The following is a 16,253-nucleotide window of genomic DNA, read 5'->3' on the forward strand; positions in this document are numbered from 1 at the left end:
TTCCTGTGCCCCCTGTGACAAATGAACTGTCATTATCTACCCTATCTATTTCTCTGAGAATCGTGTATGTGGTGATCATGTCTCCCCCTAAGTCTTCTTTCTTTCCAATGATGAGAGGTTTAGTTCCCGTAGTCTCTCCTCGTAGCTCATACCCCTAAGCTCAGGTACCAGTCTAGTGGTACTTTTGAATCTTCTCCAACTTCTCTACATCGTGAGAGAAGCACCTGTGCATAGCACCTGTGCTCCTGTGCTTCCATAGCACCTGTGAGAGGAGTGAACCCACCTGCCCACAACTTGACCTGCTCCGACCCTCCTATGACAGTCCCTTACACCCCACCAGTCACCCTGCAGGACGTTATTGAGACTAGTCCCGTCTGGCCTCCATGTTTGGACACACAGACACACATTATATTTTATATAACATATTTAATTATTATATTTTAGATCAAGTGGTAAATCAAATTAATATATATTTGATACATATATATATATATATATATATATATATATATATATATATATATATATATATATATATATATATATATATATATGTCGTACCTAGTAGCCAGAAAGCACTTCTCAGCCTACTATGCAAGGCCCGATTTGTCTAATAAGCCAAGTTTTCATGAATTAATTGGTTTTCGACTACCTAACCTACCTAACCTAACCTAACCTAACTTTTTCGGTTACCTAACCTAACCTAACCTATAAAGATAGGTTAGGTTAGGTTAGGTAGGGTTGGTTAGGTTCGGTAATATATCTACGTTAATTTTAACTCCAATAAAAGAAAATTGACCTCATACATAATGAAATGGGTAGCTTTATCATTTCATGAGAAAAAAATTAGAGAAAATATATTAATTCAGGAAAACTTGGCTTATTAGGCAAATCGGGCCTTGCATAGTAGGCCGAGAAGTGCGTTCTGGCTACTAGGTACGACATATATATATATATATATATATATATATATATATATATATATATATATATATATATATATATATATATATATATACGACCACATTCCCGGTAAGGAAGCCCATCGCACCAAGAGCCACCACCGGTCAACTGACTGAGAGACACCACCACCACCGGTCAACTGACTGAGAGACACCACCACCACCGGTCAACTAACTGAGAGACACCACCACCGGTCAACTAACTGAGAGACACCACCACCACCGGTCAACTAACTGGGAGACACCACCACCACCGGTCAACTAACTGAGAGACACCACCACCGGTCAACTAACTGAGAGACACCACCACCGGTCAACTAACTGAGAGACACCACCACCGGTCAACTAACTGAGAGACACCACCACCGGTCAACTAACTAAGAGACACCACCACCACCGGTCAACTAACTGAGAGACACCACCACCGGTCAACTAACTGAGAGACACCACCACCGGTCAACTAACTGAGAGACACCACCACCACCGGTCAACTAACTGAGAGACACCACCACCACCGGTCAACTAACAGGGAGACACCACCACCACCGGTCAACTAACTGAGAGACACCACCACCGGTCAACTAACAGGGAGACACCACCACCACCGGTCAACTAACTGAGAGACACCACCACCGGTCAACTAACTGAGAGACACCACCACCGGTCAACTAACTGAGAGACACCACCACCACCGGTCAACTAACTGAGAGACACCACCACCGGTCAACTAACTGAGAGACACCACCACCGGTCAACTAACTGAGAGACACCACCACCGGTCAACTAACTAAGAGACACCACCACCGGTCAACTAACTGAGAGACACCACCACCGGTCAACTAACTGAGAGACACCACCACCACCGGTCAACTAACTGAGAGACACCACCACCACCGGTCAACTAACTGAGAGACACCACCACCGGTCAACTAACTGAGAGACACCACCACCGGTAAACTAACTGAGAGACACCACCACCGGTCAACTAACTGGTAGACCACCACCACATACCCACACCGGTACAAGGCCCGTAAACCTCCCGCTCATCGCTTATCGACCCATATCCCGCTCTCTCTCTCTCCCCCAGCACCAAACACTAATTAAAAGAAGCTCTATTGTGCCCAAAACAAAACGCCTCGTTGACTATTTAACACACACACACAATGGCAGGATTACACCACTTGGGAAAGCTTCCGTGTGTGGGTTAGCGATGAACGCGTTGTGGAAGACTGTGAACGACAGACTAGAATACCAACACGCCTTGATGTGAAGGTGATTAAGATATTCCTTTTTAATTTATAAGCTCGGGTTATAGTTATGTCACGTCGTTTAACTGATGCGTTACATAGTCACTCTTGGGTACAAGTTCAATATGTCCTCAAGTGTGCAAGTATTCATATTATAGTGACAGAGTTCAGCGTACCTGAGCCCCGGAGGGCGAAAGTCAGTCAATATGGGACATTCGACGATGTTCATGGGAGTGCATGTTTTCTCTTTCACAAAGTTGACACTTGGTGTATTCTGACACTTTCACAAAGTTGACACGTGGTGTATTCGGACACTTTCACAAAGTTGGTACTTGGTGTATTCCGACACTTTCATAAAGTTGGCACTTGGTGTATTCCGACACTTTCATAAAGTTGGCACATGGTGTATTCCGACACTTTCATAAAGTTGGCACTTGGTGTATTCGACACTTTCACAAAGTTGGCACTTGGTGTATTCCGACACTTGTTTTTCTTCACTGTCAAGGGAAGTTGAAAAATTAAGTCTCCAAAGTTCATTTTCACAATTTATTATGGTCTATCATGATAGACCATAATATAACTAATAGACCATAACATAACCACCCAAACAATGCCCCGTCCGGGCACGAGAACAGGTGACACCTCCGGACATATGGGCATGTGCCCCATTCGGGAATGTCGACAAATACCCCGTTTGGGTATGAGGACTTATCACGCGTCCGGATATGTGGACATGATCCCTGTTCGGATATTCGGATATGTGGGCATAACTGCATCCGATTACTATTCAAGTAGAGAACATGATTTTAGTTCTTGAGTTATCTTGAGATGATTTTGGGGCTTTTTAGTGTCCCCGCGGCCCGGTCCTCGACCAGGCCTCCACCCCCAGGAAACAGCCCGTGACAGCTGACTAACACCCAGGTACCTATTTTACTGCTAGTTCAATTAAGTTCAAATCCTACTATGAACAAATAACAACTCCGATTTCAGGTGTTGTTCCGCCAGTACCAACCCGATGTGCTTGGCTGGCAGCACCAGACGCCAGAATAGGAAGCAGCTCAGCTTCACCCTGGTGCTGTCTTGGGTACAACAGTACATCCTTACACTATCTTTTCTCCTCTTCTCATTTCTTATCATCTAAACTTGTCATTGTGTAAAACACACACACACTCACACACACACACACACACACACACACACCCACACACACACACACACACACACACACACACACACACACACGAGGAATCACATAGAGAGACTAGAGGCATTAAAGATGCCAAAGCTATAATATAGCAGAAAAAAAGGTGATATGATGACCACTTACACAAAAATAAGAGAAATCGACCACATTGACAAGAAGGAATTCCTCAAACCAGCAACTTCAAGAACAAGACAGGTCAAATTGAAGCTTAGAACAGAAACGTACCGAAAAAAATATTAGAAAGTTTTTCTTTGCCAAACAGAGTGGTAGACGGCTGGCACAAGTTAGGGGAGAAGGTGGTGGAGGCCAAGACCGTCACTAGTTTCAAAGCGTTATATGACAAAGAGTACTGGGAAGACGGGACACCACGAGCGTAGCTCTCATCCTGTAACTACACTTAGGTAATTACACACGGTATTTCATAAATTTCCTGCCCAAACGTTTTCGTCTGATTATTTTTCCTTATTAATCGCGAACAATGAAAGGTAGTAACCTGGTTTTTCCCTAAATGGACTTGGCACGCTCTCAGAGTACCAACACCCACCCCTGGTGGTGCTCTGTGCTCTCAGAGTACCAACACCCACCCTGGTGGTGCTCTGTGCTCTCAGAGTACCAACACCCACCCTGGTGGGGCTCTGTGCTCTCAGAGTACCAACACCCACCCTGGTGGTGCTCTGTGCTCTCAGAGTACCAGCACCCACCCTGGTGGTGCTCTGTGCTCTCAGTGTATCAACACTCACCCCTGGTGGTGCTCTGTGCTCTCAGAGTACCAACACTCACCCCTGGTGGTGCTCTGTGCTCTCAGAGTACCAACACCCACCCTGGCGGTGCTCTGTGCTCTCAGTGTACCAGCACCCACCCTGGTGGTGCTCTGTGCTCTCAGAGTACCAACACTCACCCCTGGTGGTGCTCTGTGCTCTCAGAGTACCAGCACCCACCCTGGTGGTGCTCTGTGCTCTCAGATTACCAACACCCACCCCTGGTGGTGCTCTGTGCTCTCAGAGTACCAGCACCCACCCTGGTGGTGCTCTGTGCTCTCAGAGTACCAACACCCACCCTGATGGTGCTCTGTGCTCTCAGAGTACCAGCACCCACCCTGGTGGTGCTCTGTGCTCTCAGAGTACCAGCACCCACCCTGGTGGTGCTCTGTGCTCTCAGAGTACCAACACCCACCCTGGTGGTGCTCTGTGCTCTCAGAGTACCAGCACCCACCCTGGTGGGGCTCTGTGCTCTCAGAGTACCAACACCCACCCTGGTGGTGCTCTGTGCTCTCAGAAGTAAATAGTGTTCTGAGAGTACCATCTTTGTTGGAGACAGCTCAATGATTTGTGCCTGGTGGTTCTTCTGTTTACCTCTATGGCGCTGATTACCGAGCCTGGCTCTATGTGGCTCTGGTTCTACTACCTCTATGGCCCTGATCACAGAGCCTGGCTCTATGTGGCTCTGGTTCTACTACCTCTATGGCCCTGATCACAGGGCCTGGCTCTATGTGGCTCTGGTTCTACTACCTCTATGGCCCTGATCACAGAGCCTGGCTCTATGTGGCTCTGGTTCTACTACCTCTATGGCCCTGATCACAGGGCCTGGCTCTATGTGGCTCTGGTTCTACTACCTCTATGGCCCTGATCACAGAGCCTGGCTCTATGTGGCTCTGGTTCTACTACCTCTATGGCCCTGATCACAGGGCCTGGCTCTATGTGGCTCTGGTTCTACTACCTCTATGGCCCTGATCACAGAGCCTGGCTCTATGTGGCTCTGGTTCTACTACCTCTATGGCCCTGATCACAGAGCCTGGCTCTATGTGGCTCTGGTTCTACTACCTCTATGGCCCTGATCACAGGGCCTGGCTCTATGTGGCTCTGGTTCTACTACCTCTATGGCCCTGATCACAGAGCCTGGCTCTATGTGGCTCTGGTTCTACTACCTCTATGGCCCTGATCACAGAGCCTGGCTCTATGTGGCTCTGGTTCTACTACCTCTATGGCCCTGATCACAGAGCCTGGCTCTATGTGGCTCTGGTTCTACTACCTCTATGGCCCTGATCACAGAGCCTGGCTCTATGTGGCTCTGGTTCTACTACCTCTATGGCCCTGATCACAGAGCCTGGCTCTATGTGGCTCTGGTTCTACTGCCTCTATGGCCCTGATCACAGAGCCTGGCTCTATGCCAATCAGCTGTGTTCTGTTATATCACATGACAACACTCGCTTCTGGCCCCAAATGGAACTCGTCTCATTTTCTCTATAACAAGTTATCTTGTAATAATACATTCAGCTCTATAAATTTCTCCTTCTCATTCTCTTCTCCTCCTCATCATCTTCTCTACCTCCTCCTCCTCCTCCTCCTCCTCTAACACTGACCTAGTTCTTTGTTATTTTCACCGAGAATCGCGGTCAAAGGTGTTAGTCTCACCGATCAGGTTAGGGTAATGGCGCGCATGGCGATATTTTGGGCTGCGTGGGCACAGTACTGTGAAGGTGCTGGCCCCTTAGTGTAGTACTGTGAAGGTGCTGGTCCCTTAGTGTAATACTGTGAAGGTGCTGGCCCCTTAGTGTAGTACTGTGAAGGTGCTGGTCCCTTAGTGTAGTACTGTGAAGGTGCTGGTCCCTTAGTGTAGTACTGTGAAGGTGCTGGCCCCTTAGTGTACTACTGTGAGGGTGCTGGCCCCTTAGTGTAGTACTGTGAATGTGCTGGTCCCTTAGTGTAGTACTGTGAAGGTGCTGGCCCCTTAGTGTACTACTGTGAGGGTGCTGGTCCCTTAGTGTAGTACTGTGAAGGTGCTGGCCCCTTAGTGTACTACTGTGAGGGTGCTGGCCCCTTAGTGTAGTACTGTGAAGGTGCTGGTCCCTTAGTGTAGTACTGTGAAGGTGCTGGCCCCTTAGTGTACTACTGTGAGGGTGCTGGCCCCTTAGTGTACTACTGTGAGGGTGCTGGTCCCTTAGTGTAGTACTGTGAAGGTGCTGGCCCCTTAGTGTAGTACTGTGAGGGTGCTGGCCCCTTAGTGTACTACTGTGAAGGTGCTGGCCCCTTAGTGTAGTACTGTGAAGGTGCTGGCCCCTTAGTGTACTACTGTGAGGGTGCTGGCCCCTAAGTGTACTACTGTGAAGGTGCTGGCCCCTTAGTGTAGTACTGTGAAGGTGCTGGCCCCTTAGTGTACTACTGTGAGGGTGCTGGCCCCTTAGTGTACTACTGTGAGGGTGCTGGCCCCTTAGTGTAGTACTGTGAAGGTGCTGGCCCCTTAGTGTACTACTGTGAGGGTGCTGGTCCCTTAGTGTAGTACTGTGAGGGTGCTGGTCCCTTAGTGTAGTACTGTGAAGGTGCTGGCCCCTTAGTGTACTACTGTGAGGGTGCTGGCCCCTTAGTGTACTACTGTGAGGGTGCTGGCCCCTTAGTGTAGTACTGTGAAGGTGCTGGCCCCTTAGTGTACTACTGTGAGGGTGCTGGCCCCTTAGTGTACTACTGTGAGGGTGCTGGCCCCTTAGTGTAGTACTGTGAAGGTGCTGGCCCCTTAGTGTACTACTGTGAGGGTGCTGGCCCCTTAGTGTACTACTGTGAGGGTGCTGGCCCCTTAGTGTAGTACTGTGAAGGTGCTGGCCCCTTAGTGTACTACTGTGAGGGTGCTGGCCCCTTAGTGTAGTACTGTGAGGGTGCTGGCCCCTTAGTGTAGTACTGTGTAGGTGCTGGCCCCTTAGTGTACTACTGTGAGGGTGCTGGCCCCTTAGTGTACTACTGTGAGGGTGCTGGCCCCTTAGTGTACTACTGTGAGGGTGCTGGCCCCTTGGTGTAGTACTGTGAGGGTGCTGGCCCCTTAGTGTAGTACTGTGAGGGTGCTGGCCCCTTAGTGTAGTACTGTGAGGGTGCTGGCCCCTTAGTGTGCTACTGTGGGAGTGTCTGCCGGAGGATATCTGGGGATAACGGTGCCTAAGATAGCGTGGAAGTGCTTCTGTGAACGAGGCGGGTAATCCCAGCTGGGAGTGTTTGTGTACCTCAACTGCTGGAAGATGGCCGCCGGATGTGACGTCACTATCTGCTTTGTCAAGAGTCTGTGACGTCACCAGTTAACACAAAATAAAGATAGCTACATGGAAGGGTGTGACACAGTTGAGCAAGGATAGACTGGATAGGTATATAGATAGGAATGGATATATATAGAGAGGTCGAATTTACGGGCTAATCGATCTAATTTCTATAGATTTCATTTACGGGCTCGCCATAGCCCGTGCTACATGGACTTTTCGTTCTGAGTAGCTGAATCTAAAACAACAACAACAACATATAGAGATCGATATTAGAGATTGTTAGAGATAGAGATCGATATTAGAGATTGTTAGAGATAGAGATCGATATTAGAGATTGTTAGAGATAGAGATCGATATTAGAGATTGTTAGAACAGAAAAATTCTCCCTTCACTAACCACCCTGGAAACACAAACCGAAACTGTCTCTATTTTCCGCTTGTTACAACTTGTAATAAAGTTGTTACATCTTGGCTTAACGTGTTTATGACGTATTAGAACGTTGTTACAACTTGCTATATTGGTTGTTATAACTGGTTAGGAGGTGGTAAAACTTGTTCGAACGTTGTACCAACGTCGTAGTTTCGGTGTGTGTTTGGCGGGCCACAGATCTTGTGCAAAATGCAAACCACAACAGCTCCGTACCGTGCCTGCGAGACGTCGTGAAGAAAAATATATATATAGATGGTCCCGGACGTGGAACCCGGGACCATTTAGTTGTGCGCTTACTTAGTTATCCTTGCAGGACAGCGCCTTAGTTCTTGGGCCCCGGTTTTTGAAAACTATGAACAAAGTAACCTTCTACTGCTAGATTGTTGAGTTTAGTCTATTTCAACAGTAAAATAACAGTAACAAACTCTAGCACCTCTATGGTTCACCTGTTCTCAAGCTTCTTCTGTTGCTCTATTGGTATTAACATTTACTTCTCTGTCAATCCTCTATGCCTCGATCATGTCTCCTCTCTCTCTCTCTCTCTCTCCTCTTCTCTAGCGACGTGAGGTTCAGCTCTCTCAGTGTTCCTTTACACTCCTGTCTTTCTTATTCTGGGACGAGCCTCGTTGAGAATTTGTGTAACTTTACAAGTTTTACAAGTTTATGAGTTTTGTTAGATGAGGCGCCACGCTGGAGCTGCATAGTGGTCTCACGTACGTGGTGTACAATGATGAGGCGCCATGCTAGGGCTGCATACTGGTCTCACGTACGTGGTGTACAATGATGAGGCGCCATGCTAGGGCTGCATACTGGTCTCACGTACGTGGTGTACAATGATGAGGCGCCATGCTGGAGCTGCATAGTGGTCTCACGTACGTGGTGTACAATGATGAGGCGCCATGCTAGGGCTGCATACTGGTCTCACGTACGTGGTGTACAATGATGAGGCGCCATGCTAGGGCTGCATACTGGTCTCACGTACGTGGTGTACAATGATGAGGCGCCATGCTGGTGTAACACTGTAAAAGTGTTTGGTTTAGTTTAATACATACATAGAGTACATGAGTCACAGACAAAGATCTGAGAGGCGCCAGTTGTCTGCCTGAGATCTCACACCTCAAAGCGTTAATGACCCCAAGTGACCTGAGGTCAGATCATGAGAATATTTTGATACAGACAAGTTCCATTCCTTGTCTTGTATGTAATGATCATGAATGGATGGTGGCAGCATTTCGTCTTCTACTATCTACTCTTCTACTTCTACTATCTACTCTTCTACTTCTACCTATCTACACCTCTCCCTCCACCCCCTCTCTAAACTCTCACTTTCAACTAATGACCCTCCTCGCCCCTCCCACCTCTCTGCCTCTCACCCCAAACCCTCACTAATTACTTCACTATTCATTTCTTTCCTTTCGTTTTCTCTTATACGTTTGTGGCAATGATTCTGTATTCTAGAGTTCTCTCTAGAGTTTCGGGTAGCTGATCCAGTTACAGCGCCTTGTAGTCTTAGCACCTAGGTAGTCAAATACCTAGGTTACAAGGTGTTGAACGAGAGAGGTTGCCTTAGGAACTCTGGAGGGTGCTCTAGAATAGTTAGCTAACTGGGGACGGGATAACGAACTAGAGAGAGCTGTTTCCCCCGGCCTCGTTAGTTAACTGGGGGGGTGGAATAATGGACAAGATAGAGCTATTTCTCCCACCCCCCGTTACAATGATGGCAGCGGTGTTGAACAATGTTGTAGGTAGTTGGTGTTCTTTTAACATTGTTCAGTCCCACGTGTCTTTTTGCCGCTCAGGCGCTATCAGGGAGATCTTGACAGGTGTTTATTATTCGCGAGTTAGCGAACTTTTTTTCAGGTTAGGAGATAGTGATTCTCTGGTGTTGTGTTTAGTGATTTTGTGAGTTTTGTGTAGTTCAGGGAATGTTCACCAGAACTTGCGTGTGTAGTGATTTATGTTAGTAATAAGATTTGGCGATTTGGGAACTTAGCGGTGTTGGTAGTGCAGGTCAGCTGAGTGTGACAGGTGACCTCGCATGTCCCACGGGGACACCCAGCCACCGCTGGTCTCCAGGTCAGTGGGGAGTGGCAGGTGTAGTTCTTAAGTAGTGGTTCTGCTCAGATTATTGCGATCGACTGTTTTACTCCATTTGAACGCAATAACCCGAGGTGTACTGGTATTGTACAGCTTGCTAGTGTGGACTAGTGTGTCAGTTGACTCACGTCTAGGGACGCCTGGCGTTTGAAGTCTGGTCACAGGGGTGACAACAGTTTGGAGTTGTTGACCGGCGGAGATGCTAGGGAAACACTCTGGGTCACGTAGGTGGCTGTAGGTTAAGGGTGGGAGTAACGGCGGTTTATGTACTTAAGATTAGGAACGGTACAGTTAAGTTTAGGCTAGTGTTTTGTCTATTAGTTTTGATTTTTTTTTTGTGACAAGTTAAAAGTAGTGATGACCTTATTCTCTCTTCTCTAACTTTCCTCTGTTACTGTTTTATGTTCCACCAAGTCAGTATCATTCAGTGTTAATTGGATTATTTAAAAAAATTTAAGTGTAGTTGTTGCCAGGAGGAGAGCTTATAATTGGACTGTGTGAACCCTATACAAACTACAGGGTCACACAACAGCATGGAACACGGGTATTGTCGCCTTTATGTTAATCCACAGGTGGGAGCCAGAGGAGAGGCGCGACGCATATGCAGAAGAGAGAGACGGCTGCTGTGTACCACACTCAGGGACGTTCCTCACCACCACGACGACCAGCCCCCTACCTGGATGTCAGGGCCACCACCACCACCATCACCCCAGGGGACCCCCGAGATACAGCCCTCTCGGTCGGTCAACATTGGTCTACCCAGGGGACCCCAAGACGGACGGACCCCAGGGGACCCCAAGACGGACGGACCCCCAGTGGACCCCAGGTCGTTCTGCAGACGACCCCAGACGACCCAGTAATGATGGAAGAGGAGCAACAACGACTCCAGTCTGTCCCACCAACATCGGTCTACCCAGGATGGACCCCAGGACGGACAGACCCCAATGGACCCCTGGTCGCTTGTCTAAGACCCATGGGAGGAGGAAGAGAGAAGAAAGAAGAGAGAAGAAAGAAGAAAGAAGAAAGAAGGAAGAAGAAAGAAGAAAGAAGAGAGAAGAAAGAAGAGAGAAGAAGGAAGAGAGAAGAAAGAAGAAAGAAGAAGAAGAAGATAAGACAAGCTGAGTGAGACACGATGCCTCGTGTCCCTTGCTGGTATCAGCATCATTGCATGGAGCGTAATTGCAAGACAGGATCGTTTGCCTTAACTGGCCGCCCCTCCTACAAGCATGTTGCTCTGTTGAGTGATTCTTCCTGTGTCATGCGGACTTGATGTGGCTGTCAGAAGTAGCTCTCTGAAGGAGGCGTGCTGGAGCAACAGGGAGGAAGAAGAGTAGGATGGGATTTCTACTGTTGGCAACTATATGGAGGTCTCGAAACTTGTAGTCCCTATAGCTGTGAAGAACCCCAATATACGTCTCTCATGGTGACTGACGTAGGGCCAATTACAGATCAGCTGGGACAACCGAATTCCACGGTCCTGTGCGCAGTTCAAGTAGTAACGGCTTTCGGGTTGACCAAGGGTTGTTGTGCGTTAACGACGGAGAAGCGACGGAGGCAGTTGTGTTGAAGAAATGTGGTACAGGACTATCTACAAGACCAAGCAGTGACGTCGCCCAGCCAGAGACAATGGACGTCTGTCTACATATTTCATTTTTTTAGAGTAGGATGATGTATATTTGTTTAGCTAGGATGTATTTTTTTTTTTCGTTAATAAAGTTGTTGCACACAGCTAGCTTGCTTTAGCAGTGTTGCAAAAACTTTATTTCGGGGAGAAGGGGAGATGTAACACTGTAAAAGTGTTTGGTTTAGTTTAATACATACATAGAGTACATGAGTCACAGACAAAGATCTGAGAGGCGCCAGTTGTCTGCCTGAGATCTCACACCTCAAAGCGTTAATGACCCCAAGTGACCTGAGGTCAGATCATGAGAATATTTTGATACAGACAAGTTCCATTCCTTGTCTTGTATGTAATGATCATGAATGGATGGTGGCAGCATTTCGTCTTCTACTATCTACTCTTCTACTTCTACTATCTACTCTTCTACTTCTACCTATCTACACCTCTCCCTCCACCCCCTCTCTAAACTCTCACTTTCAACTAATGACCCTCCTCGCCCCTCCCACCTCTCTGCCTCTCACCCCAAACCCTCACTAATTACTTCACTATTCATTTCTTTCCTTTCGTTTTCTCTTATACGTTTGTGGCAATGATTCTGTATTCTAGAGTTCTCTCTAGAGTTTCGGGTAGCTGGTCCAGTTACGGCGCCTTGTAGTCTTAGCACCTAGGTAGTCAAATACCTAGGTTACAAGGTGTTGAACGAGAGAGGTTGCCTTAGGAACTCTGGAGGGTGCTCTAGAATAGTTAGCTAACTGAGGACGGGAGAACGGACTAGAGAGAGCTGTTTCCCCCGGCCTCGTTAGTTAACTGGGGGGTGGAATAATGGACAAGATAGAGCTATTTCCCCCACCCCCCGTTACACTGGGGCTGCATACTGGTCTCACGTACGTGGTGTACAATGATGAGGCGCCATGCTGGGGCTGCATACTGGTCTCACGTACGTGGTGTACAATGATGAGGCGCCATGCTAGGGCTGCATACTGGTCTCACGTACGTGGTGTACAATGATGAGGCGCCACGCTGGGGCTGCATACTGGTCTCACGTACGTGGTGTACAATGATGAGGCGCCATGCTGGGGCTGCATACTGGTCTCACGTACGTGGTGTACAATGATGAGGCGCCACGCTGGAGCTGCATACTGGTCTCACGTACGTGGTGTACAATGATGGGGCGCCACGCTGGAGCTGCATACTGGTCTCACGTACGTGGTGTACAATGATGAGGCGCCACGCTGGGGCTGCATACTGGTCTCACGTACGTGGTGTACAATGATGAGGCGCCATGCTGGGGCTGCATACTGGTCTCACGTACGTGGTGTACAATGATGAGGCGCCACGCTGGAGCTGCATACTGGTCTCACGTACGTGGTGTACAATGATGAGGCGCCATGCTGGGGCTGCATACTGGTCTCACGTACGTGGTGTACAATGATGAGGCGCCACGCTGGAGCTGCATACTGGTCTCACGTACGTGGTGTACAATGATGAGGCGCCACGCTGGGGCTGCATACTGGTCTCACGTACGTGGTGTACAATGATGAGGCGCCATGCTGAGGCTGCATAGTGGTCTCACGTACGTGGTGTACAATGATGAGGCGCCATGCTAGGGCTGCATACTGGTCTCACGTACGTGGTGTACAATGATGAGGCGCCATGCTGGGGCTGCATAGTGGTCTCACGTACGTGGTGTACAATGATGAGGCGCCATGCTAGGGCTGCATACTGGTCTCACGTACGTGGTATACAATGATGAGGCGCCATGCTAGGGCTGCATACTGGTCTCACGTACGTGGTGTACAATGATGAGGCGCCATGCTAGGGCTGCATACTGGTCTCACGTACGTGGTGTACAATGATGAGGCGCCATGCTGGGGCTGCATAGTGGTCTCACGTACGTGGTGTATAATGATGAGGCGCCATGCTAGGGCTGCATACTGGTCTCACGTACGTGGTGTACAGTAATGAGGCGCCATGCTGGGGCTGCATAGTGGTCTCACGTACGTGGTGTACAATGATAAGGCGCCATGCTGGGGCTGCATAGTGGTCTCACGTACGTGGTGTACAGTAATGAGGCGCCATGCTGAGGCTGCATAGTGGTCTCACGTACGTGGTGTACAGTAATGAGGCGCCATGCTGAGGCTGCATAGTGGTCTCACGTACGTGGTGTACAGTAATGAGGCGCCATGCTGGGGCTGCATAGTGGTCTCACGTACGTGGTGTACAGTAATGAGGCGCCATGCTGGGGCTGCATAGTGGTCTCACGTACGTGGTATCTGCATGCCTCCTTATTTGGGCTGCGATGGGTTACGTCCTATAGTGGACCAAGACCGATTGTTTACGTCCTATAGTGGACCAAGACCGATGGATTACGTCCTATAGTGGACCAAGACCGATGGATTACGTCCTATAGTGGTCCAAGACCGATGGATTACGTCCTATAGTGGTCCAAGACCGATGGGTTACGTCCTATAGTGGACCAAGACCGACGGGTTACGTCCTATAGTGGTCCAAGACCGACGGGTTACGTCCTATAGTGGATCAAGTCCGAAACATTTCGTCTCGTAGGCCACATTTTAGAGAGTGAGTGACAAAGTACTTGTGCACCCTCCTTCAGCATCCGTGATGATATTAAGTCTAATCTCAATGATTTTGTCACATCTAGTTCCTCTACCTATTTCTTTTTACCTCTTCTACAGCGACTACAATGTCATCCATTGTTTCTTCCAGCCTTTCATCTGGCAACCTTGGTCTCCACGTTGGTTTTATAAAAAAAACTGAGAGCTTTTTGTTTAATTCCTCGCTTAGCTCTATGAGAATTCCTCGCTTAGCTCTATGAGAATTCCTCGCTTAGCTCTATGAGAATTCCTCGCTTAGCTCTATGAGAATTCCTTGCTTAGCTCTACGAGAATTCCTCGCTTAGCTCTATGAGAATTCCTTGCTTAGCTCTACGAGAATTCCTCGCTTAGCTCTATGAGAATTCCTCGCTTAGCTCTATGAGAATTCCTCGCTTAGCTCTATGAGAATTCCTTGCTTAGCTCTATGAGAATTCCTCGCTTAGCTCTATGAGAATTCCTCGCTTAGCTCTATGAGAATTCCTCGCTTAGCTCTATGAGAATTCCTCGCTTAGCTCTATGAGAATTCCTCGCTTAGCTCTATGAGAATTCCTTGCTTAGCTCTACGAGAATTCCTCGCTTAGCTCTATGAGAATTCCTCGCTTAGCTCTATGAGAATTCCTCGCTTAGTTCTATGAGAATTCCTCGCTTAGCCTTATGAGAATTCCTCGCTTAGCTCTATGAGAATTCCTCGCTTAGCTCTATGAGAATTCCTCGCTTAGCTCTATGAGAATTCCTTGCTTAGCTCTATGAGAATTCCTCGCTTAGCTCTATGAGAATTCCTCGCTTAGCTCTATGAGAATTCCTCGCTTAGCTCTATGAGAATTCCTCGCTTAGCTCTATGAGAATTCCTCGCTTAGCTCTATGAGAATTCCTCGCTTAGCTCTATGAGAATTCCTCGCTTAGCTCTATGAGAATTCCTCGCTTAGCTCTATGAGAATTCCTCGCTTAGCTCTATGAGAATTCCTCGCTTAGCTCTATGAGAATTCCTCCCTTGTCTCAATCTCATTACATGTATCTCACTAGTTGTTTCTCACCTCACGGCTGAGAAACAGCTGTGATTGGTCCTTAGCTTTTACCACAATGTCATTTTCAAATCATCTCTCAACTTCTCTAGTGAGATGGGTGAAGACATTTGAGGTTCTGGTTATAGTGTCTATTGTTCTCTGTTCCTTGTTCTCTCTTCTCTGTCCTCTCTCTCTCTTTAGCTTCACTGTACTGGCTAGCGGACCAGGCGTGTTGTGACGGTGTATTTGGGGTGATGGAGGTGTAGTGACGGTGTATTTGAGGTGATGGAGGTGTTGTGACGGTGTATTTGGGGTGACGGAGGTGTAGTGACGGTGTATTTGTGGTGACGGAGGTGTAGTGAGGGTGTATTTGGGGTGACGGAGGTGTAGTGACGGTGTATTTGAGGTGATGGAGGTGTTGTGACGGTGTATTTGGGGTGACGGAGGTGTAGTGACGGTGTATTTGGGGTGACGGAGGTGTTGTGACGGTGTATTTGGGGTGATGGAGGTGTAGTGACGGTGTATTTGAGGTGATGGAGGTGTAGTGACGGTGTATTTGGGGTGATGGAGGTGTAGTGACGGTGTATTTGGGGTGAATGGAGGTGTAGTGACGGTGTATTTGAGGTGATGGAGGTGTTGTGACGGTGTATTTGGGGTGACGGAGGTGTAGTGACCGTGTATTTGGGGTGACGGAGGTGTTGTGACGGTGTATTTGGGGTGATGGAGGTGTAGTGACGGTGTATTTGGGGTGATGGAGGTGTAGTGACGGTGTATTTGGGGTGATGGAGGTGTAGTGACGGTGTATTTGGGGTGATGGAGGTGTTGTGACGGTGTATTTGGGGTGATGGAGGTGTAGTGACGGTGTATTTGGGGTGATGAAGGTGTAGTGACGGTGTATTTGGGGTGACGGAGGTGTAGTGAGGGTGTATTTGGGGTGATGGAGGTATTGTGACGGTGTATTTGGGGTGATGGAGGTGTAGTGACGGTGTATTTGGGGTGACGGAGGTGTAGTGAGGGTGTATTTGGGGTGATGGAGGTATTGTGACGGTGTATTTG

The sequence above is a fragment of the Procambarus clarkii genome, chromosome 69 (assembly GCF_040958095.1).
Source record: "Procambarus clarkii isolate CNS0578487 chromosome 69, FALCON_Pclarkii_2.0, whole genome shotgun sequence".
In the NCBI taxonomy this organism is placed as follows: Eukaryota; Metazoa; Arthropoda; class Malacostraca; order Decapoda; family Cambaridae; genus Procambarus; species Procambarus clarkii.